The sequence below is a fragment of the Aythya ferina genome (genome assembly GCF_964211825.1).
Source record: "Aythya ferina genome assembly, chromosome: 1".
Classification (NCBI taxonomy): domain Eukaryota; kingdom Metazoa; phylum Chordata; class Aves; order Anseriformes; family Anatidae; genus Aythya; species Aythya ferina.
The window spans coordinates 48,836,438-48,863,231 of record NC_140296.1 but is presented as its reverse complement, the minus strand read 5'-3'; the positions used below and the strand labels follow the sequence as shown (position 1 = coordinate 48,863,231).

The window sequence follows — 26,794 nt, the reverse complement described above, 5'->3', positions numbered from 1 at the left end:
GATTCTATGATTCTGTGATCAACAAATCTTACTATTTGATCTATGCAGCACACAAAAAAAGAAGCTGACTCCTCATGCATGACTCCTGTGGAGGGAATTAATAGATATAGGAAACTATTGCGGAATATATACAATTGATTGCATAAAATTATAGTAACCATCAGGACCAATTTACTTGGGGTTATTCTGACAGAGTTTGTTCTAACTTTCTTCCTGTAATTTAGATATTTTACACTGTGGAGTAACACCAAAACCCTTTGCAGATTGTTTTTACAGGAATTTATCCAGTGATACCAAACTGAAGCATATTGTTTCAGCTTCTGAAAAGGCATGCAGACAATGAGCAGGGAAGAGTCTTGAGCAGATCTATATTTCACAAAGGCTTTCCAATACCACTGAGCCAACATCTAGAAAGTTGCATAAAATTACTGCTATCACAGATGTTCCATGATTTTCCTTAGTAATTTTTTATGATGATTAATTGCTGCATAATTGTTTCCTATTCTACATTTAATTTTAAAAGGTTTCATTATTGATTAATATTGATTTTGTGCCTTTTTTTGATAGATTAAAAAGACCTGAGCTAGTCTCCATACATGAAACACCCACCATATGTGAAGCAATACAAAACAAAAGGGTTCTGAGTCATTGACTCAACATACATGAGTACATATATGTTGTAATTACTTTAGAACAGTATTTCACAGAACCTCAATTTCATGGCCTGTAATTCCACAGTACAGTTTTGCTGGCAGATACAGATCTTTGCTGACACAGAGATTAAAATGAATAACAGAACAAAAAATTACACATCATATTTTTGTGCTTCTGCAAACATTATTGATGTATTAATTTGCAATATCAAAAAAAAAAAAAAATAGCACCAAACTCTGGCAACCACAAACCATCAAATCTTTATTTATATGGAGATAAAAGGGAGGCGATCTTCATTTTTAAGTACAAAACTCTACAAGCTGATTTTTTTCAAATAGGTCAAAACCCAGATAAAAACAATATGAATCTAGAAATCTTAATACAATGTACCACTGGCATCAATCTGCCAGTTCACCTTGATGCATTGTAAGGAAAGTAATAATATTGACAGACTAAAACAATTTTCCTATCGTAACTATCTTACTGTATGATGACAGGTTGAATGGGGCTTTGAGCAATCTGGTCTAGTGGTTGTTTCGAGCAACCTCTGTGCCTGCCCACAGTAAGGGGCCTTGAGCTACATGATCCTTAAGATCCCCTCCAACCCAAACCATTTGATGATTCTATCATTTCATGTGACATTTATTTCACATCCTTTTGTGACACCTTTATTTGAATTTTCTTTAGAATATAAAGAACAGTCTACAGTATGAACCCTAGAAGAATACTTAAAGAAAGGGCATCCAGGCATTTAACAATGAGTCTGCTCATTATTAAATGGCTGTTTCCTTTGAAAAATGACTAATAAAAATGGTATTAAATTTTACATATACGCATGTTTTTTATAAGGGTGTTCTGTTTTTTTTGAAAAGTACAATTTAAAACTCAAGTGATTCAAGGAATGTCAAAAGGATTAACTGTTGAATTCTTTAGCCCACACTGTTCTTAAAATTGTATACACAATGAAGTAGTAGAATGTAAGTTATAGATAGTGGGGCCTTAACAAATCTCATATTTGTAGTTTGGTATGTTTTTTTTCTACTGATCTTAAACAAAAAAAAAAAAAAAAAAAAAACACTTTTTTTTAAGTAATTGTGGGTCTTGGCATGGTGAACAAAAAGTAGCTCGACACTTCGGTACTGAAATGTGGAGTTTCTACCTATGGCACCAATTATCTTTGCTGCAAGTCTTAATTGCTCTGGAAAAAAAAATACACAACAACAACAAAAAACCTTTTGTATGGACTTTTATATTTCTTTCAGGCTAAGAATACTGGATATTAGAGGTGAAATGAAAGATTTTTCCATTGGCATAATAATGGTTATCTGATGGCTATAATAAGCTATATAATGGCTATATATATAGTAAGCTATAATGGCTATAATAATTGGCTATCTTCATCCATGCTGGTTCTCTTACAAGTTTATTTATTTATTTTATTAGGCAAATAGATAACACTTACTTGTTTGTGCAAGCATGATAATTAAATTAGTCCTAAATTATTTGGAGTATGTGGTGCATCAGTCCTCTTGAAATAACAGCTTATTAAGGCAAATATCTTCACTTTTTTTTTTTTTTTTTAACATATTACACAGAAAAAAAAAGTGTTAATTTGTTGGAATTAAGTGTTAATTTGTGAGAGAGATGAATATGATCTAAAATTACAAAGACAAGTCTTTACAGAAAAGAGTTCATGTATTATATTTTAAAGCTAGTAAAAATAGATTTATATAGTAAACTATACATGGTGACAGAAGCTATGTAAACAGAGGAAGAAATATATATATTCACATTCATGAAACATGAAAGCTCATAAAACCTAAGCAATTCTGCTATATTGGTTTGTTTGTGTATTATTGTTGTTGTTGTTGTTGTCATTATTATTATTTTATTATTATTATTATTTTATATTGTTGTTATTGTTTTCCTATGGTAAAGAACTGAAAAATAACTCAAGAATGTATGAATATATGTGGAATGTCATCACTCTTTGGTTTGGTCATCACTACTTTACCTACTGTTTTGAAGACGACATCTTATGCAAACCCAGATCAAACTAGAAAGAACACAGAAACTGATCCTCACAACTATGTGGTCCCTTCCCATTATTGGAAACTAGAAATGTACAAAGACAGTAATGAAAGCTACAAATCCATGTTTTTGTTTGTTTGTTTTCATTTACCATATCAATTAACTATTCATTTCCATACTCCAAAGTGGCAAGTTACTTAGATGAAATCCTCATAAAAATAAAGCTCCTACAACACCATAATAATAGTTTTCACTATTCATAAGGATGACTAAAAATTATTCCCATATTGATTTAGTCTACAGTGTTTTATATGGCTATGCAGTCTAAATGTTGTGAACATATTTTTTTTTTTTCTGTATTTTTCTAGCAGCTATTCTTCTCTAAATTTGTTTTAGACTTTTTGCTACTGTGTTGGGTCTGTCTGAGCTGGAGTCACCTTTTCCCTGCAGCAGCCCACACAGTGCTGTGCTCTGCACTCGTAGCTGGAACAGCACTGATATCACTCCAGTGTTGTGTCTATTGCTGCATAGTGCTGGCACAGCATCAGGACTCCTTCCAAGCCCCCAAGAGCCAGCAGGCTGGGGGTGGGCAAGTGATGGGGAGGGGACATTGCTGGGGCAGCTGACCTAAACCAACCAAAGGGATATTCCATAACACCTGATGTCACACTCAGCAATAAAAGGGGGGGCTCTCGTGGGGGAGGGGGCTGTTCCTCCTGAACAACCACTACGCGTTTGGGGCCCTGCTTCCCAGGACGTGGCCGAACACCGCTCGCTGATGGGAAGTAGAGAATAATTTTTCCTCTCTCTGTGCTTCCGCACGGACTGATTGCTTCTTTTGTCTCTGTTTTTTTCCTCCCATTCCCTTTCCCTTTAATTAAACCTTTCTTATCTCAAACCTCGAGTTCTCTGTGTTGTATTTTCTCCCCCTTCCTCTTTGAGGAGAGGGGGAGTGAGAGAGCGGTTGTGGTGGAGCTCGGCTGCCCACCTGAGTAAAACCACCACAGCTACCTTGTGCTACTGAGCATCAGGTACTTCATAAAATTGGCTGTGACAGTAATCTGTTTTATTCAAGGCTTTGAGCTAAATTTATTTGCACCTTTTCTGTGAAGTAAAACATTAAGTTCAGTAAAATTGTTTTTAATCTTGAAATCTAGGTTTCATTACTTAACAGAAAATAATATTCAATGAACAATGAATCATAAACAGAGCAGTTACTTTTCACTGCAGCAGCCAGTCCATCTCTACAGTGTGCTTTCTATCATTATAATGGAGCTTTTGTTTATTTCCTTTAGGAGGAAAATAGCAGGTATTTCATGTAGCCAGTAAATTTCTACAATACTCCTGTGACGGGTTTCCTATTATAATGACCTGCTAAACAATCCAGATACCCATGTGTAGCTTTAACTCTTGCCTCGCTGGCAATTTATTTATCAAAAACCATCAACTGACAACACCACCACAACAACAGTAACAACAACAAAAACTTGGACTATTTTTTGGATCATGGATATATTAACAACCTAAGTGATTCTGTGATTCTGTGCAAAAGATCATTTAGAAATTATTTGTGTGATGTTGCACTTGATGCTGAGGAACAATTAGCTGGAAAGCAGCTTTCCAGAGAAGTACCTGGGGGTCTTGGTGGACAATCATAGAATCATAGAATATCCTGAGTTGGAAGGGACCCTTAAGGATCATCAAGTCCAACTCTTGACACCGCACAGGTCTACCCAAAAGTTCAGACCATGTGCCTTAGTTCACAGTCCAATCTCTTCTTAAATTCAGACAGGCTCGGTGCAGTGACCACTTCCCTGGGGAGCCTGTTCCAGTGTGCAACCACCCTCTCTGTGAAGAACCCCCTCCTGACGTCCAGCCTAAATTTCCCCTGCCTCAGCTTAACCCCGTTCCCACGGGTCCTGTCACTAGTGTTAATGGAGAAAAGGTCTCCTGCCTCTTGACACCCCCTTACAAGGAAGTTGTAGACTGTGATGAGGTCTCCCCTCAGCCTCCTCTTCTCCAGGCTGAACAGGCCCAGTGACCTCAGCCGTTCCTCGTACGTCTTCCCCTCCAGGCCTTTCACCATCTTCGTAGCCCTCCTCTGGACACTTTCCAACAGTTTCATGTCCTTTTTATACTGTTGTGCCCAGAACTGCACACAGTACTCGAGGTGAGGCCGCACCAGTGCAGAGTAGAGCGGGACAATCACCTCCCTTGACCTACTAGCGATGCCGTGCTTGATGCACCCCAGGACACGATTGGCCCTCCTGGCTGCCAGGGCACATTGCTGGCTCATATTCAACTTGCTGTCTACCACGACCCCCAGATCCCTCTCTTCTAGGCTGCTCTCCAGCGTCTCATCGCCCAGTCTGTACATGCAGCCAGGGTTTCCCCGTCCCAGGTGCAGGACCCGGCACTTGCTCTTATTGAACTTCATGCGATTGGTGATCGCCCAGCTCTCCAACCTGTCCAGATCCCTCTGTAAGGCCTTTACGCCCTCATTTGAGTCCACAACTCCTCCAAGTTTGGTGTCATCAGCAAACTTGCTCAAAATACCCTCTATTCCTACATCCAGATCGTTTATAAAAATATTGAAAAGTACCGGCCCTAAAATGGAGCCTTGAGGGACCCCACTGGTGACCGCCCGCCAGCCTGACGCAGCCCCATTTACCATAACCCTTTGGGCCCTGCCCGTTAGCCAATTGCTCACCCAGCAACAGACAAGCTGAACATGAGCCGTCTACATCCCTATGTAGGAAAGGTATACAAAACAGTGTATACCTGTTACAGTGTATACAGTGTCTGAATGACAGAGAACATTACTAGCAGATTGAGGGAGATGATCCTACCCATGTCGTCAGCCTGATAAGGCCACATCTGAAGTGTTGTGTCCAGGTTTTATGGGAAACCTATGGGCTTTTTGGACTGGCAGCTTGATACCAAGACCTTAGGTCACCCCAGAAGTCTATGTGTAGCTAACTGAATTATTTGCATAAGTTCTGTGTAGTCTGCTGATATACCAAGCAGGGTTTCAATTCATCTGCCATGTGAATAGGTTTCTCGTGTCATTTCAAATACCTGAGCTGTTGTGGGTATCTTTGCCCATGGTGTAGGTGCACTTTTTTGAAATCCACCAGTGTATCCTAAATGTTACTAGACATCTTTGCAAATGAGAACTGGAGAGAACTTCAAATCTCTATAAGATATATACATGTATATATACATACATACACATCATATTTAGCCAGCTATATTTAGATACCTAAGTTTACAAGTCCACCATCTGTGACTCCATTTTACCCAAACAACCACTAACTGTGTTGTATAATAGCTAACAATCCTTTCCAAATTGTTGAGTCCTCAGGCAAAGAATAACTCTGAGAGTCAAATCCTGATGTGCTAATTTGGACAACATCACTTCCATTTGTTACACAGTTTTTCACTGACATTAGAACAACACAAACATAATATTTGAACTGGAATTTCATTTTAGTTCAGGGGTAGATAAAACTGCATTAATTTCTCTAGAGTTTAAATTTTCTATCTAAAACAGTTTTCTTGTTTAGATATTTATATTGGTCAAATATCTGGACAAATGCTCGAGACCTGACACTGATGTTACCTAAACATAAAATATCAAGAAAACCAATCCAGCAAAAAATAAGAAAAAATATAAATCTTTGAATATTCTTGGTTTTGATCAGTAGGACCAGTGTTGTGATTCAAGCTTGGAAATATGTACATACATAGCCCCTACACATACACCCCCACACACATTGTGTTTTTATTTTTTTTATTTTTTAATATATCTATTCTTTCCACTGAAATAAAGGAAAGATTTATTTAAATTTGCTTAATCAAAGCTATTTTTACTTAAGCAAATAGAGTTAAAAGTGCTGGCAGTTGGATTCAAACAGAAATCTGCAGACCATCTGTGCCTATAGAGAGACCACAGCACATACCCAGACAATCCCTGATATCGGCAAAACGCTAGCCCAGTTGACTCTTAAACGACCACCTAGAAGACATATTTCCTTCTGTGATAAAGAAATGGGAGTTCTAACATGTACTTTTAAGTACAGTGATGTTGCACCCTTGTTTTAATTACCTATCACTAACAAAATCACAGGAAGACTATGGGGATTATTTTGCATTATTTTTTCTAATTTACTTTCTAATATATATATATTATTTTTATCTAGAACAGTTAGGGGTTTTGTGTGTGTTTGTGTTTGTTGTTTTTTGTTTGTTTATTTTGTTTTGTTTTTACAATGCCAGAACCTTTGAAATATTTATGTTTTATTGTTTCATTCATAAACTATCATAGAGAAGATCATTCTAAATGACCACAGAAGAATCCACCAGGAAAGTCTTCAGTTTCTTTTAAAAAATTCTATCTATCTATCTATCTATCTATCTATCTATCTATCTATCTATCTATCTACCTACCTACCTACCTATCCACCTATCTGTCCATATATATATATAAAAATACAATATATATATATATATATACATATATATATATATATATCTGGAAATGTTAAAAAAAAAAAAAAAAAAAAAAAAGTGAAAATAAAACAGGATAAAAGTTTCAACTGTAACATCTAGGATGAGCTGTAAAAGTGCTGGTGAAAATTAAAATGTAGGTACCTCCAGAGTAATGCAATGAATAATTTAGCTTCAAATCAAGGAGAAATGCAAGACTCAGAATATGGAGAACATCTGAACATTGTAGATGCTATTTTAATTCAGGAAACAAAGAAAATTACTTAAGACCTTTTCAGACAATATACAATATAAATTTGATAATACTTGTGTAAGTAATCTGTTTTTCCTTTGTTTTTCATGTTGTTTACCATATTGAAAAGTCTTAGTAAATACATACAGTATTTTTCTGGTAACAGTAATTTTATAGGGAATATATATTTTCTACTTAAAAAACCTATCACTTTATAGCTATGTTTCAATAGCATGTAACCCCAATCTTTATTGTCTTCAGAGTCATGGAACTGAGAAACAATTAAATAGTGCCTATAATTTAGATCATATTATGGTTTCTGAGTGGGATACAAATTATTGGCATTAATTATGCATTAATTTTAAATAGGTTTTGCCTTCTAATATAAAACCAATTTCCTGATGTCTGTGGATATTTTCATCTTCCTTTTCTGGCTTGTAAAACCATTTGTTTACTCTATGCACATGTGTTAAAATAATGAATTCCTGCTGAAATCTGGTGCAAATGAATGTTCTGTTCTTTCACTTCAAAGCTCAGTGACTTCTGGACTTCTGACAGAATTGGTTCAAGACTTATATATTTACAGTATTTACAGAAGACAGAGGTTTACATGTACAGAGGTACATGTAGACGATGTATTAGGTCCCATCCTGCAACCATTATTTATTTCCTCATTAAATTATTACATTTTACTATAGTATGTCCAAATAAACATTTGCATTGATAATAATATATAAATAAATAAACTTGGTCTTGGAAATAAAGTTTAGTGATTAACAAATATCATAAGAAATACAAATGAAACAAATGAATTAAGAATATTAAGAGAAAAAAAAAAAATGGATTTTAAATTTCAAGACCCCTCAAAAATAATTGAAGTCAATACAAGTTATTTTGATTCAACAAAGTCTTTGGTCAGTCCAAATGTTAATGCTGAATGAATCTTTTTTTTTCTTTTTTTCAGGATTAACCATGCATACTAAAAATCAATAAGAGGATTAATATCCAGATATTCTTTCCAGAATAATAAAAAGAAGACTTCTTAAGGAAAAGCTAGACTATTAAAAATATCACAAGTTCACATTTTTGTGTTACTCTTGAAAAAGATGAAGTAAATGATACTCTAAAAGAAGTAAAATTGCATTAAGGAAATAAGTAAAATAATAAAGTGTCTTTGCTTGAACATTGCAGGATATGGTTACAACCAAAACCAAGATTCAAACAGGGAAAATTTTTGCACATGTTTAATATTCAGAGTAATAATGAATTATGCATAATCAGTAGTTTTCAACATAATGTACTACTTATTGGAAACAGAATCTGAAAACTTGAAGTAATACTGAGATAGATACATATATGTGCATACACAAAGAAGCAGAGAAACAACATGTGTGGTGTATATATAACTTTGTGTGTAACATATGGTTTTTATCACGTTGTTTAACTATATTAATCTTAAAAATTGAAATCTTTCCCATGTGCCTTCCATATGTACCTAATTTCCAGAAATTTCTAAAGCTTGAATGTAACTAGTTAGACTATAAATATAAAATTTTAACTTACCCACTAATATACTTATATAGTAACATAATCACATTTTTTAAGAAAAAGACTGAAGTGGTTCATTAAAAAGTTTAAAACTCATGCTTCCAATCATTTTACCAATTACATCTTTATTTTAATATTTTAAACAGTTTTTGTTGTTTTTTATTTGTTTCTTTCAATAAATAAATAAATAAATCAGTCTGTTGCATGGTTCAGATTGTATAGGTCACATCATCATGAAATAAATGCATAGTGACATTATGCCACCTGAAATGTCCAACCAGCACAGACCCTTGTCACTCAGCCTCATTGTCATTTTTAACAATTATTTATTTTTGTTTGTTTGTTTGTTTGTTTGTTTTTCCTGTGAAGTTAGAACATAGATTTGAAAAGCTCCTACAATAACAATGGAAACAGCACAAAGCTTCTGTATTTAGTGGTCAAGAAAAATTGTCTGATCTCATGTATAAACTGCTTAGTGTGTGAGGGTTTTAGGTGGTACAATTGTACTTCAACACGCATTACTGGAGTAAGAGAATTTGATAATACAGTCATTATATTTTTGTCTTTTTTTTTTTTTTTTCTTATATACTTATGGAACAGCATGATTTAGCCTGATAAACTTGGTATTTCTGATCATGCAAAGAGATTTGATTCTAAATGTCAGCATGATGCTTAAGTAATGCATAATGTATGTAGTGAAGGTAACTATTACTTAGTGTCATTTTTGTTCAATGAAATAACTCACTTTCCACTGTGACCTGCTAGAAGGTAAGGATTATGCTTTTTCAAAGACTGTGCTCACAGCTAAGTGAGATGTGAGATAAAAAAGAAAGAAGTGCTGGAAGACTAGATAGACACAATCTCAAGATTTTGCCCTAAATTGCTCTGGTAACTAAAATCAGGAAGTTATTCCTACAGTTCACTAGATCTTGATTTTCAGACACAGAACATACGCTTCATTTTTACTAACACAAAGGGGAAGATCATAAAATATTGTAATGAGATACTTTTTTATCATCCTTCATTTCAGTTAATCAAAATATGGTACCCATTTGCTATGTAGCATGACAGTGAAGAAGAGAAGTGCAAGGAAACTGGATAATGTGTGTCAGCACCCACATCAAGTATGAATTTAGTGCACCAAGCAAAATGAAAACTTAAGTTAACAGAAGGCCTCCTGAGATTGAGAAGGTCTTTCTTTACTCCATTAGAGAAGCAATTCCTAGGAACTGAGGATGTGGAGTAAGAAGATGCAAGAATTTCTTTCTCTAGTAAAGCATTTGTTTTTCCTAACTAGGAGCTTGCAGATCTGTGCTCAAAAGCTACAGTGTTCCATAGTAGCAGAGGAAGGAAAATATATAAATAGCGGTTACATAAAGATGTTGTAATTGCTTGCACAAAAGACAAAACAAAACCATAAAGCTTACTTCATTTGATTTCAATGAGATTTTTTTTTATATACTCAGTTGGAGGCAGAGTGGTTTTGTTTGTTTTATTTTTACTTCTCATAAGAGAAACTAGTGTTGGGAGACTGCATCGAGTACACAACACAAACCATGCTATATTTATGTTATTTATGTTCTATCAAGTCTTGATTTTCTAATTAAACACATTTTTCGCAGAGACCAGGAGTCTAGCTAACTTTGCAAGCACTATTGTTTAATAATAAGATAATTGTTTAAAATATATGTGTTGCCTCTCCACACTTGATAGCTTTAATTTATTCCTACTACTGGTATCTGAGTTTCTGACTGCACTAATGCTTAGGTCAATTTATAATTGACCTAATATTCACTTCTATAATTTTATCATTCTAAAGACTAGTCTAAATATATGATAGGCTTTAAATAGCACATTAATTCAGCATCTGACTGAAAGCTATGGTAGGAATGTATGTGTGAGATGTTATTTTGTTTCCAGGAAATAAGAGACATGGCCATGTTTCAAAGAGTTGTTATTTTTTTTTTATTTCAAAGAGAATGTTACTAAATTCATTTAATATTAAATATAATATCATGTCATGTTTTGGTGCTGAAAGACAAAGATTTAAATAAACAACAACAACAGCAAAGGTGAATCAGTAATATTGTACAAACGGAAGTAGTCTCATAATATCCAGTAATAAATCAAAAATTTATAAACAGAAATTTTGTCTATGACTTATTTATTCATAAATCTCTTTCAGATGAATACATTTAAAATAAATACATTTAAAATAAATTATTTTCAAAACAAGATTCGTGAAGTCATTTACAACTAATGAACTTTCTCAGTGATAGTAAAATAGTAACAAAGAAGGACTTCAACATCCTACATTTCCATTTAAAAAAAACTGTGCCCACAGAAATCTTCTCCTACTTTGTCATTTTTAGCAAAAATAATCTATATCTTCATATATTTTAAAAAAATATAATGTTAGAATTTACCATCCATAATAAAAACATCTCTTAAGCCATGTTGTTTTTTAACCCAAAAGACGTTTAGACGTAGATCTTAGGGATATGGTTTAGTGGGGACTGTTAGTGTTAGGTCAGGGGTTGGACGCCATGATCTTGAGGTCTCTTCCAACCTACTAATTCTGTGTGATTCTGTGCACCACAAAGACGCTTATTCAGTCACCCACAGTGGGATAGGGGAAATAATCAGAAAGGTAAAAGTGAGAAAACTTTTGAGTTGAGATAAAGACAGTTTAATAAGAAAGCTAAAGCTGCATGCACAAACAAAGCAAAACCAATGAATTAATTCACTGCTTTCCATCAGCAGGCAGATATTCAGACATTTCCAGGAAAGCAGTGCTTGTCACATGTAACAGCTACTTGCAAAGACAATTACCATCACTCCAAAAGTATTCCCATGACACCTTCTTTACCCAGGCTTTTATTGCTAAGCATATGAGCATATGAGCATATGAGCATATAATGCAATATCCCTTTGGCCAGTTTAAGTAAGTTGTCCATGCTATTTCCCTTACCAGCTTCTTTTGCATGCCCATCTTCCTCGCTGGCAGGGCAGTATAAAAAGCTGAAAAGTCCTTGGCTCTGCATAAGCACAGCTCTGCAACAGCTAAAACATCAGTGTGTTATCACTACTATTTTAATAAAAAATCAAAAACTTAGCACTATATGAGTTACTATGAAGAAAATTAACTTCACCCCAGCCAATATGTCCATAGACAGTGTGTCCCTACTGAGTCATTTGCTAAGCTTTCAGGTAGTATAAATCAATGTTTCAGATGTTATTAGTCTTACAACATTTAATGTAGCAGAGCACTGGCAAGATTTCATGTAATTTAAAGTTAGTTCTTATCGTCTGCTCACAATGCAATATGGGAGCTCCTGTAACAAGTAGCTTACACATCCTGTCCTCTCTAGTACTTTTCACAGTGCTACTGTACCTCTGGCTTTCCTGTTTTCCTCCTGAATACTGCGGTTACTCTCTCTCCCCGTCTTTTCATCTCATCATGTATGGACTGTTCTTTGTCTTCTTTTCTTCCTTGTTATTATATCCCACATTTTCTTCCCTCCCTATATTTTTATTTTTAACCTTTAGCCTCATTTTTGTTAACAATTGCTGCATTCAGTTGTCTGATAGAAGCAATGCTGCCACAGCCCCTGTCCCTTGGTAAAACCTGCAGAGAAGCTGAGCAGATATTCCCAGCAGGCAGGTAAACACGTGTACATGTGAGTTAAAAACATATATATGTGTCCAACCACACAGATCAACACAGACATAAAAATCAACACACACAAGAACACAGACATCATCAATGGCCTTATGCTGCTCCAATTTATGATTATTAAGAGATAGTAAATAAATAAATAAATATATATATATATATAATACATACAGTGTAGGTTCCTTCATAAGCTGAGATCAGACACAGTCTGCCCGGTAGCTGTCCCTGGATCCCAGTCTGCCCAGTTGCAGGCACCTAGTTATATGAGCCCCCAGTGCCTCAGCCTATCAGCCCCTTTCTACCGACTGGCATTCACACCCACTTTTAAACATCAACACACCCATACCCATGCCCATTGTGTCTCTCTACAGTTGCCCTTAGACACTCAGTCTACTCAGTAGCTGGGCTCTGGATCCCTTCGTCTTTCAGTTTCCATGTGCACAGACATGCACATATGTAAATTGATATTTCTGATAGCTGATTTAGACTTATGGTCTGACCAGCCTGCAACTACACCATCAATGGTATGGACCTCCTGGTTACTCCAGTAGCCAACTCACAGGCCATTTCCTCTCTCCAGTCAGTATCTGTCACAGACAGACATATGGCTATTTCAAAACAGGACTCTCAAGCCGTTATTCTCATTTATCACCTATTCTGTCTTGATATTCATTACACCAGCACACCAGCACATGTAGAATGCCTTTTTTTGCTTCAGTCTTTACTGCTAAGTTCAGCCCTCAGGAATCTCAGACCCTGGAGACAAGAGAAGAAGTTAGGAGAAAGGAGGACTTTCCCTTGGTTGAAAAGGGTTGGTTCAGAGATCATTTAAGCAAACTTGACATCCACAGATCACAGAATCAGAGAATCACAGAATCATGTTATTGCTAGGCCACCTTCCATCATCTTTTAAAGGTTTTGGAGAACAGGAGAGGTGCCTGAGGACTGCAGGAAAGCCAATGCGACACCAGTCTTCAAAAAGGTCAGGAAAGAGGACTCAGGAAACTACAGGCAGGTCAGTCTCACCCCTGGAAAGGCGATAGAAGAGCTTATCCTGGAGGTCATCTCCAAGCATATGGAGGATAAGAAGGTGATCAGGAATAGTTAGCATGGATTCACCAAGGGGAAATCGTGCTTAACCAATCTGATATCCTTCTATGATGGGATGACTAGCTGGGTAGATGAGGGAAGAGCAATGGATTTTGTTTACCTTGACTTCTGCAAGGTTTCAACACAGTCTCCCATAACATTCTCACAGGCAAGTTCAGGAAATGCAGTCTGTATGAGTGGACAGTGAGGTGGACTGAGAATTGGCCAGATGGCAGAGCTCAGAGGGTTGTGCTTAACGGTGCAGTTTGCTTGGAGGTGATTAGCTAGCAGTGTCCCCCAGGGGTCAGTACTGGGTCCAGTGTTCAACAACATCAGTGACCCGTATGATGGAACAGAGTGCACCCTCAGCAAGGTTGCTTGATGGCACAAACCCAGAGGAGTGGCTAATACCTCAGAGAGTTGTGCTGTCATTCTCAACAAGCTGGAGGGATGGGCTGAGAGGAACCTCATGAAGTTCAACATAGGCAAGTGCAGGGTCCTGAACCTAGGGAGGAATACCCCCATGTACAAGTACAGGCTGGGGAGTGTCCTGCTGGAGAGCAGCTCTGCAGAGAGATACCTGGGAGTCCTGGTGTACAGCAGGCTGACCAGAAGTCAGCAATGTGCCATTGTGGCCAAGAAAGCCAATAGTATCCTGGGGTGCATTCAGAAGAGTGTTGCCAGAAGGTCAAGGGAGGTGATCCTCCCCCTCTACTCAGCCCTAGTGAGGCCACACCTGGAGCACTGTGTCCAGTTCCAGGCTTCCCAGAACAAGAGGGACATGGAGCCACTGGAGTGAGTCCAGAGGAGGGCTACTAAGATTATTAGAGGACTGGAGTACCTGTCATACAAGGACAAGTTGAGCGAGCTGGGCCTGTTTAGTATGGAGAAGAGAAGAGTGAGGGGGGAACTCATCAATGTGTATAAATATCTGACGGGATGGTGTCAAGAGGATGGAGCCAATCTCTTTTCAGTTGTGTTCAGCAACAAGAGGCAAGGAGCACAAACTGAAGCACAGCAAGCTCCGGCTGAATATGAGGGGGCATTTCTTTACTGTGAGGGTGACAGAGCACTGGAACAGGTTGCCCAGAGAGATTTTGGAGTCTCCTTATCTGGAGATATTCAAAACCTGCCTTTCTCTGAAGATATTCAAAACCTGCCTGGATGCTATTTTGTGCAATGTGCTGTAGGTGATCCTGCTTGGCAGGGACATTGGACTAGATGGTCTTCAGAGGTCTCTTCCAACCTCAACCATTCTGTGATTCTATGATTCTATGATCCCTGAACTATGACAGCTCTAGTTGCTGACATCATGGATATGTGGGCCCTCTAACCTCCGTTCCCCATCCAGTGGCTGGCACTCAGACTCCCATGAACACCCTTCAGTCATTTATAACTTTTTATTTATTTATTTATTTATTTATTTTTAAATAAATGGAGTTCAGTAAGAAGACAGGTGAGACTGTACTAATGTATCTGCAATTACAATATTTTTTAAGACACTGAAAAAGTTTTTTCTTCTAATGTAGATACCATCACTGAACAGACAAAACAGAAAGAATTATAACTACATGGAATAAGCTGAAAAAAATGTTTTAAAAAAATGGTTACATTGATTAACTTTAACTAATGTTGAAGGAACATATTGTATTTTATGGCAATTTTAATCAGCCGAACTTCATAGGAAGATACTCCATGTTAACTGACATTTTCAGTAAATTCAAGAACATGGATAACCCTGCCTTTATAAAATTTAGATACCTTCTTATACCTGTAAGCAATGAATTTTTATATAACTGTGGAAAAATGGTGCTGACTATCTTCAGTCATGTCTTACAGATGTAAAGAATATTTCAGAGCTCTTAGTTGAATGATTTTTTTTTATTTATTTTTTGTTTGTTTGTTTGTTTTTAAATTTTATTGACTTTGAAGTTCTCATTTAAGCTTATGATATGGCACCTGGAATATGAGTCCACTCCTGTACTGTGAAGATGACTCCACTTTTCTTTGGGGAGTCATTTCAGGTTTTTATCTATTTTTCTTTCACTATTGCCTTAAGTGATTGACCCTCCCTATTTCTTTTGTTTTTGTTTTGTTATTATATCATCTGTCATTGGCCAACCTTAGGCTATACTCATCTATATGTTAAGGCTGAATTACCTGACAGAATTGAAATAGTTGTTTCAAGCTTTTCATAAGTCTGAATTTAAAATGACAAATATATATATGTATATATATATAAAGCCTAAATTTTAGATGTTTTCACCTAAGATAGCTCCATTTAAGGGTCATATTTAATAGTCAAAGGACAACAAGACAAATTCTTAGACCATTATCTATTTCATCTTAATGGAAAAAGCATAAGCTGGTCAAATGACCCTTCCCCCAAAAAATCAGAATTTAATATCCAATATAATATGAATAAACCAAATTGAAATTCATCAAACTGATGATTCACTGAAATCCTGGAAACAAATGATATTTGAATATCCATAGCTAATTAGAAGTTGATTCTGCTGCTCACTAAAACTGTGTGTTTCTTCAATATTATCTGAAACATGGTCTTTAGTGAGCTATGAATTTGTTGTTGTTTTTATTTTTTATTTTTTCCCCAATTTATTGAGAATACATACTTTCTGTACTTTAAAATGAAGCTAATGAAATTACCTAAAAACTAGTGTTAAAAATAAACCCGTGGCACAGGATGGAAGGTGCAGGGCAGTCCCAATGGCTGAGGAGCAGCCTTTCTCTCTGGCAAGCCAAATGGCCCGGGGGAGCCAACCCCAGGAAACGGACCCTCAGACTCCCAGCCCTCCTCCTTGTTCACATGAGGGCATCTTCCAGGCCGATCCCAACATGGCCTTTGGCCATGCGTAGGCTGCTCCATCACAGAGGCTTGCTGAGGTCACAGTGGCCACCACTGCCCCGCCTTTGCTGCGGGCCCTATAAAACAGACCCCCTGCAGCTGGGCCACCATTTGCTCAGCATTGTTGTGGTTCCGCTCGAGTGGGCAGCCGAGCTCCACCACAGCCGCTCTCTCACTCCCCCTCCTCAAAGAGGAATGGGGAGAAAATATGTGAAAAGGACTCAAGGATTGAGATAAGGACGAGAAAATCACGCAATAATTATTGTAACGGGCAAAACAGACTCGGCATAAGGAGATAGTAAGATTTATTGCCTACAACTAACAAGCGAGAGAAGTGAGAAAACAAAGGGAAAAAAAAAAAACAAAAGTACCTTCCCCCCCCATCCACCCTCTTCCACCTCCTCCCCCCGAGCGGCGCAGGGGAATGGGGAATGGGGGTTGTTATAAGTTGCCCCCTTAATTAATTTTCAGAGAGCATTGCATTAATAATAGAAAGGAATTTATTGAGTAAGCAACAGCAAGCAAAACAGCGCTGGGCGGCCGGGGAGTCTCGGCTCCGCCAACGGCGCGCACCTCACCCCCCCCCAGGGTCCCTTTTTATATCTTATTACGCAGCACATCTTGGTGTATTCTGCGACTGCGCGCACTGTTGCTAGGGGGTCGTCTCTGTCCCTCTGGTGGTCGTAAAGATGAAGGCCGTAGTCTTCCTCAGCGTTGTGGTTCAACTTCTTTCTTTATTTGGTCATGTTGGCCCAGCGTGGGACAGGAAGGCGAAATGTTGATACACTAGTTTAACAACTTATCAGGAGATGGTTACATGAACTTTGCAGCAGTGTTTTCTAAACAAAAGAGGCTACTGAGATGCAGAAGGAGAGAAGGGGAGAGGGTTCTCTTTTTGTTACATTAAGCAAAGGAATTTTCATAGTGTCTAGCTAAGCATTATACATCTCCTTACTTCAGCAGGAAACAACAGAACTCCTTGTTTTTATAATACAAAAGACAATGAACAAACATTTATGGTGTATGTATTACAGGGGTTATGGTCAGTCTACAGCACTTCTTCTCTGCCGCTCCTTCTCGGTCACTCTCGTCCCCTGTGCTGTGGGGTCCCACCCATGGGATGCAGTCCTTGATGAACTGATCCGGCGTGGGCTTCCCACAGGCAGCAGCTCTTTCAGAACTGCTCCAGATATGGGTCCGTACCACGGGGTCCATCCCTCAGGAGAAAACTGCTCCAACCTGGCTCCCCTACGGGCAGCAGCTCCTGCCAGGTCACCTGCTCCTGCGTGGGCTCCTCTCCACAGGCTACAGGTCCGGCCCGGAATCTGCTCCGGCAGGGGTCTTCCACAGGCGGCAGCCTCCGTCGGTGCAGGGCCACCTGCTCCACCGTGGTCTCTTCCACGGGCTGCAGCGTGGAACCCTGCTCCACCGTGGTACTCCATGGGCTGCAGGGGGACATCCTGCTTCACCATGGTCCTCACCACAGGCCGCAGGGGACTTCTGCTCCGGCGCCTGGAGCACCTCTCCCCCTCCCTCTACACTGACCTTGGTGCAAGGCTGTTCTCTCACTCCCTTGACTCTCCCGGCTGCTGTGTGGCGCAGCGTTTTTTCCCTGTCTTAAATATGCTCTCACAGAGGCGCAAAACAACATCGCTTATTGGCTCGGATCTGGAAAACAATGGGGCCCTTCCCAAACATGGGGCAGCTTCTAGATCTTTCTCACAGAAACCACCCCTATGGCTCCATGCTACCAAAACCTTGCCACGTAAACCCACTACAAGCATCTAGGCCCTCTGACTGCTAGTTTGCCCAGAAGGAAGAAGACTAGAAAACCAAGGCAAGCAGCAGGCCTGCTTGGTGTGCGAGGACAGCAATGCAGTCCAGTCAAGCACCAAGAAGGAATGCACCTGACCAGAAGGAGGTGTGTCATGGGTGGAGGGATAGTGCCGGCGGCACAAGACACCAGTCCCCAAGGGACCTCTGGCTCCCAGCCCACAGACACAGGTGGTACCATTGGCACTGCAACAATGTGGGGAACAGGCCAGCCCCTCAAACACCCAGCAACAGGGTGCCTGGGCTTTACCATAGGAGCAATGGTGACATGGGACAAATATGGGAGTATCAGACAGACAGCTGTGGGGATCAGAGGTGTGTCCATAGTCTGGAGCACAGTGAGGGACCCAGTAATGGCTGTAAACCAGACAGCACTGTCGGACCTCTGCATGAACAGTCTCCCCAGTGAAGTAGTCACTGCACCAAGCCTGTTGGAGTTTAAGAAGCATTTGGACTGTGCACTCACTCACATGGTCCGAATTTTTGGGTTGACCTGTGCGGTACCAGGAGTTGGACTCGATGATCCTCGTGGGTCCCTTCCAAATCGGGATATTCTATGATTCTATGATTCTATTAAAGGTATTCTACGTGTCTGTGGCAAACACAGATTAGCCATTTTCCTTTACATCATGAGCACCTAGCAGATGTACTATTTTGCCAACAGCTTTTCTGCTGTTGGGGTTCATAAGAAATCATCAAAAAGAAGGTAGGAATTCCTTGTGGACAAAATTTTGTGACAAGATTTTGTGTCTACTCTTTACTGATTTATCTATTGGCATTATTAATGATAATTTCATAAAATGTATTTACTTAGGAAGGCATTATGAATAAAATGTAACTTTTTTGACTTATATCATTAAGACCAGGCATGGAGAACTGGTCTGGGAAAAAAAAAATAAAAATAAAGAAAGAGTGAAAGAACTATCAGGGTGAAGGAATTGAAGGAGTTACAAAATTAATTTCCACTAGAAATGTAGGAACCTAAAATACACAAAATTAAAATTGCATTTTAATTGTCTCAAGCTCATTAACATGATTATGCCTAATGAAGGAAAGTCAAAAACAGATCTTTCTTTCAAAGTCAGGTGACATAGATAACACTATGAAAATATATAGAAATTAAGATTGGAGTGCAGACTTTAGAGCAAAGTGTTGGATTAAGAATTCTGAAATAAGAGAAGGCGGGAAATTGGTGAGGCAGGTTGGAAATAAACAGGCTGTCAATATCAGCCTCCCACATATTAAAAAGATATCTGGAAAGCTCCAGAATAAAGTACAACACGCAGAATCCAGGTTCAGTATTCAAGTATTGAGAAATGTATGGAAAATCTGAATTACTATTTATATTTCCTTTTCCTTTACATTATCCAGAATAAGTGTTTTCTTAAATCTGTTCAATGTCCCCTGAAACAGAACATACATGTTTATTTCTGTGCTTTAAAATAATACTGGCAGGACTTCAGGCATGTGTGGTTTTTTGGGTTGTTTCTTCTCATCTTACGAAAGCAGTGTTTCTCAAGCCATATAAGTAGATTCCATTCTTCTCTCTCTCATTTTTTATTTTATTTTTTTGTTTGTATATTCCCATATGTACAAGAATTAATACTCAGACTTAAGAGAAATGGCAGTTTGTTATGATCTGTGAGAACATACAGCTCGGTACAATATTCATAATTCCCCAAGGGGAAAAACAAAGCAAACCCAAAGTAGTGACATTAATATTGAAATGAAGAGTAGCTTCAGAAACAGAATCTCACTTATACTTTATCATCTCATCCTCAAAATAAGATAAAATTTGGGATTAGCTTTTCTGATCGTTAACTTACTGTAGATACACTTGCAATATAAACAGTAGAATACATAATTACTCATTTAAAGATCTATCCACAGCTACTGTAGAGACTTGATTGAAAATATTTCATCACTTTATCTTATACTGCTTAAATTTTACACTTTCATTATCTCAGAAAGTGTTTTATATCTTTCCAAACTGAAAATTATTTTATTTTATTTTATTTTATTTTATTTTATTTTATTTTATTTTATTTTATTTTATTTTATTTTATTTTATTTTATTTTATTTTATTTTATTTATTTTTTGTTTTAATGTATACTTTAGTATTTAGGTAGGACAAAAACATGTTCATAAAAGAATTGTTCCTCCACTGTGTTGATTTCAAATAGCTGTGCCTTAATGTTACTTGGTTTTGTTAAAAACAGAGCCTTACAGCTCATTCTTTGGTCTGAATAAAATAGACCATCAGAAGAAAAAAAAAAAAAAAAAAAAGCATAACAAATAAAAAGCATTTAGTGCACAAAATTTAGAAACTCATATTTCCCAAAAGCTCCTGTGAGGCGTAAATGCTGGATTCACTGAAGATCAAAGTGAGGTCATGTACAATTCTGGGTGTTCAGAGAAAATATATTTGTACTGAACTAATAAGGAATGCCCTGAAGCACCAGAAGCGAGGGAATATCGTCTTTTCTTATATAGCAAGGGTTTCTTCGGGAAACACTAATTTGATACAGTTCCTATGTACTTTTGCAAATCTTGTTACAGGGGCAAGGATCATCACTTTTAGTCTTGAGAAACTTTTAGTGGCAGACATGCACTTTTATGTATGGAATATTGGTAAGCCTGAGATGTGGACTGTCACTTTCAAATAATAGGACGGAAATGAAATAAGGAAAAAAACAGAAGAGCAAAAAGGGCAAATGGAATGATGGACTATGTCAAAGTTTACCTTGTTTGCCTTTCTCCTATGCTTCTGGTAACTAAATAATATAAGAATTTACAATAAAATCACTTTTGATTGCAATATTTTACATCATAGTTCCTTATTGAAGGCTGATGTTATATATTTTCGTGTAACTTCAGCAGTCTGGGAAAGTGAGAATAGCAGAAGGTGTATACTATACACTGAATGAATTCTAGATCCATCAGTATGTATCTGATATAACTTATTGGTACATTTGACTATATTTCAGCAAATGGCTCAGTATGCAGCAGAGACAGTTGTGCTGTGGGTATATTTCTCTTTTTTATATGACAACAGAACCTAATGAAATATGTTCACTGATATGAAAGGGCTTTGGTCAGTTTCTCATTGGCAGTCACTCAGAATGCTAGATTTTTCCTGGTGCAACATTGATTTAAGGAAAAATGGGAAAAAAAATCACTGAAGAAAACAAGATGAAAAGAAGTTTTATTTATATATGTGGTACTTTATTTCATTTTCCATTTGTCAACTATGAAATAAGTTTCATATGATGTATCATTTTTCATTATCTAATAATGTTACTACTCTACTAAAACTCTTGAAAAAAAGAATAACATCTTGATAGATAGAAAATAGGTTCATTTTCAAATACAAACTATAATTTTAGTTAGGTTATTTAAGCCATAGTTTTCCTCCTGGACTTGTGCTGCCAAAACTGGATAGGAGGCTTTCTCCCAGAAAGTATCTACATCCATGTTAAATTGGTATTACCATAGGAACATAGAATGGCTCGGGTTGGAAGAGAACTTGAAGATCATCTAGTTCCACCCACCCCTGCCATGGGCAGGGATGCCACCCACTAGAGTAGGTTGCCCACATCCTTGTCCAACCTTGTCTTGGCATCCATAACCTCTCTGGACAACCTGTTCCAGTGCCTCACCACCCTCTGAGTTAAGAATTTTCTCCTAACCTCTAATCTAAATCTCCCCTCTTTTAGTTTAAAACCATTATTCCTTGTCTTATCATTATCTGCTTGTATAAAAAGTCGCTCACTATCTTCTTTATAAGCTCCCTTTAAGTATTGAAAAGCCTGCAAGGAAGCCGAGAATATCTGGAGAAAAAGAAAACATCAATAATATTTTCAAAAGTGTTTCCCCACTACAAAATTTCTGTTAAAACCATCCTTTCCTTTTTTTCAAGTTCTTCCTGCAACATATTAAATATACATGACTGATGTATGGTTGTTTTAGATGAGATGTTTTTGCTGCCAGGGCTGTCTTGAAAGCTTCTGAGTATTTGGGGGAAAAGAATAAGAAACTTCAGCTTTCCAAACAGGAAAGAAGCTTGGCCTACAGATGGTTATGCATATGTGCAGTACTTACACTTCATATGTTGTAACTTCAATTCAATTCCTCCTCCATCTTTTCATGTAATTTATTTTAAGTGGCCTGCAATAAAACTGTGGAACAGGGGCTGGTGACATTTGGAGGAGTCCTTCCAAATAAGCTTTGGATGTCTAAGAACATGTGCTTATGGTGACAAATGACAGTGCTCATTCATAGAAGGTTTCATTTTAAAGAACAGAGCTGGTCTAAAAACTTGAAAGAGGAAATATTTGCCTTAAGTTTTCATCTAGTACCAGCATTAACTGATTCAACACTTCTGTGGTAATAATCACACAACTCTACAAATGTTAGAATAAAATGAAGTAAAATAAAAAATAAAACAAAGTAGAATATATAAAACAAAACAAAACAAAACAAAAAAAATAATTTTCAGTTTGGAAAGATATACTTCTGAGAAGTGAAGGAAAAAGGAATTAAATGGAAATATGTGTTCTGGTCTGTACTCTCTAAAAAGCTGAGAAAAAAAAAAAAAAAAAAAAAAAAAAAAAAAAGGCTGGTTTACATTGGATTAAGTTGTTTCTTCAATAAGAAAAAAGAGGCACAATGCAGTTGTGTAGACACTGGTATAGCTTCGTAATTGTACCACTGTTAATGCTTTGACATAAAAATTACATTTCACAATGTTCTACACTGACTATCAAACAACAATTCAGTGAGAATCATGGGGCCTGTGTCAGAGCAACAGATAAAATGATAACTTATTGTTTCTTCTGGTGTTTTCTCCAATAAGCAGTATTGTCCAAAGATCTGTTGTCACACACGAAGGTATGCATCTTGTCAATATGCATCTTGACCCCTGAAGGTGAGATTCATATCATATACTTCTAAATATCTAAAAGTGTAATGATTAAGTCTGAACTAATCACTGTATACTCCTTTAATTCACAGTATGCTTCCTGAAATAGTATGATCAATATGATTTATTTCAGTTACCTGCTCTCTGAATAATATTAATTGTCCAATTCTGGTGTTTATTTCTCTCTAGAGACTGCAAAGAGTCTGGGGTTGACTGGGGTGGGATAACTTGTGAAAACTTGTCAAAAACCTAACTATGGAAAATAGACCCTAATTATATCTTTCTGCAGCTTGCTTTGATATTTCATACTGCTAAAGGTCTGAAACACTGCCTTGTATGTGCCATGAAAGGCCTGAAACACTGCCATGACAGGGCAGATGGTTGCGTTAGAAAAGAGAGTAATGTGGTGTCCATAAATCAAATAATCAATCAATCTTGCCACTGGGAACAAATTTGGAGATGAGGCAGCAGAAAAGAGGAAAGGTTTAGAGGAAACACAGAAGAATGAATGGGTTATTTAGATAATGCAATTAAGAAAAATTGATCAACATCTCCTTGAGAGAGAATAGTTGGTAGGGTGTACGTACTTATCTGTCTGAAAAAAATATATTGATGTTTCATTCCAAGATGGAATCACCTGATCTCTTTTGTGACTTTAAGATGATATCTACACTAGCATACAATCAGGCTCAGTATGCAAAGCAGATCTATGGAGAGCAGCTGGTGCTGAGGCCTTGATGTCCATGCTATATATGTATTTTATAGAATCATAGAATCATAAAATAATTAAGGTTGGAAAAGACCTCCAAGATCATCTGGTCCAACCATCACCCTACTACCAATGTCACCCACTAAACCATGTCCCTAAGTATCAGTTCCAACCTTTCCTTGAATCTACCTCCCTGGGCAACCCGTTCCAATGGCTGACTACTCTTTCTGAGAAGAAATATCTCTTAATTTCTCTGTCTTCTCTTTTTTTTTTTTTTCTTTTTTTTTTTTTTTTCTTTTTTTTCTTCAAACTAGTTTCACTCTGGTGTCATCACAGGCTGAATAAATTTATGGCATTTTGGTATACATCTGAACCACACATCCTTCAACTTAGTGTCATCAGATAGGTATTCATCACATGGTTCTAACACTCTGTTAGCACCACTCCATGATGCACACCAAAGCACAGTAGCAGTGATAAACAGGAGATTAATTTCAAAAGCTCACTCTTGATCCAGACTGAGACAGTAGTGTAGATGAACTTGGTCTTCACCAACACATTATGGAAATAAAGCTCCAGAGTGCTCTCTCTGTCCCATCATGCAGTCAGCATGACCCCTGAACAGGGCCATTTTGATTCTGTGAAACTGTTTCTCAAAAGGTTATCATAAACCTTCCATTGAATTTTAATTTGGAAATAAAGTTCAGGAATGCACACAGATGATAACAACAGTCAGTACATAGATGATATCAGCAGTCAGTACCACAGAAGGTACCACAAAATGTTTCTAGTTTATATTTCAGATGCAAATGTAAAGAACCAGAATAATCTTTGCCAAAAGGCAGTGGAAATTGTTGATATTCATATTTGACTGTTAAAAGAAAAAAAAAAAAAAAAAAAAGACAACCTCAGCTTTTATCTTTAAAATCAGTCCACTTCTTACACAGGATATGGCTAAAGAATTTTAGGGAGAGATTTAGAATAAGGCAGAAGCCAAACTAGTTCACAATTTCTGATATTCCTTTTCCTGTTCTTGGGGGGGAGGAGGGGGGAAGAGGTAGAGAATGGGGGGGGGGAAGCGGACAGAGCCCCAGGCTTTTTTCACACTGTCCTGGTTTCAGTTAGAACAGAATTAATTTTCTTCCTAGTAGCTGGTGGAATGCTGTGTTTTGGCTTAGGATGAGAAGAGTGCTGATAACACCCTGATGGTTTAATTGTTGCAGAGCAGTGCTTATACCAAGCCAAGGACATCTCAGCCTTTCGCTCTGTCCTGCCAACAGGCAGGCTGGGGGTGCAGTAAGAGCTGGGAGGGGACAGACCCAGGACAGGTGACCCAAACTAGCCAAAAGGGTATTCCATACCATCTGACATCATGCTAAACAATATATAGGGGTGGCTAGCCGGGGGAAGGGGCCGGACTGCTCGGGGTTAAGCTGGGCATCGGTCAGCGGGTGGTGAGCAATTGCATTGTGCATCACTTGTTTGTACATATTATTATTACTTTCCTATTATCACCATTGTATCATTATTATTATTATTGTTATTATTATTTTGTTATTATTATTTTCCTGTCTTATTAAACTGTCTTTATCTCAACTCACGGGCTTCACTTTCCATTTCTCTCCCCCGTCCCAGAGAGGGAGGGGGGAGGGTGAGCGAACGGCTGCGTGGTGTTTAGCTGCCGGCCGGGTTAAACCACGACACACACTAAGAACTGTGTTTAGTTAGAATAAAGTATATATAACTGGGGGAATACAAAGATGACAAAGTAACCTAATTCATAAATAACAGTATTCTACAGAACTTTTGCAACTCAACTTCCCTAGTTATTCAGGAGCTGTACCTAGAAATACAAGTACATTTCTTTGATAAGTGACATGATTTGTTGGACTACAGAAATTGTACTGATACAGATGAAAAGCATTCAGACATACAAACATTGTAGACTTATTTTCCTATGTTGTCATTTCTCTTGAAAGAGGAAATTGTAACAGCAGCATTTTTAAAAATTAATTTCCTCCTGAAGTATTATAAAGATCTGTCCATGGTGTTACCATTACTATTGTTTTCCTTCACTAGAGTCACCTATCATGGCAGATTAGTTTTAGGTAATACTAGAGACAGGGTGTCAGGAATTAGTGTGTGAACTCTTCCTGTCTATCACAAGAGAGTACAAAAGTAATGCTAAGGAGCAAAAGCTATGCTGACTTTGCAAGCAACTTTACCAGCATGAGTATCAAGTTGGATCACTTAGCTAAAGTTATTTAAATCCATTTGTCTACAACATACATAATTTCCTATTTTACAGAGGACTTGCATTCACAGGATCACAAAAAAGGTCATTTTATACACAAACATTCTGATTAAATAATAACAAAGGTGGGAGGGGAACAATAACACTTTAATATTATAAGCTTGATATTTAATGACATTGCAATGATAGACCAAGGCTCATGACAGCTGAGTTCAAGTGGAATCTTTCAGTACAGCATGTGGCATGATTTGTTAAATATTTTTCTTTTACTCTTTATTTGAGTAGGTAATGATAGAACAAGGAGTAATGGTCTTAAACTAAAAGAGGATAGATTTAAATTAGACATTAAGAAGGAATTCTTCACTGTAAAGGTAGTGAGGCACTGGAACTATGGCAGGGGGGTTGGAACTAAGTGATCTTTAAGGCCCCTTGCAACCCAAGCTGTTCTATGATTCTATGAATCCACATAAG

The 26,794-nt window shown here is 37.5% G+C and overlaps 2 long non-coding RNA genes across 2 annotated transcripts in view; one reads left to right on the top strand and one right to left on the bottom strand.

Annotated features, from left to right (window-relative positions):
* LOC311430311 overlaps window positions 1–26,794 on the bottom strand; it is a 686,976-nt gene that overhangs the window by 283,548 nt on the left and 376,634 nt on the right. The window lies entirely within an intron of this gene.
* Window positions 16,734–18,198, top strand: LOC311430312. The gene is made up of 2 exons (XR_014688692.1): window positions 16,734–17,042; window positions 17,640–18,198. It is a non-coding gene; the product is annotated as an uncharacterized lncRNA (long non-coding RNA).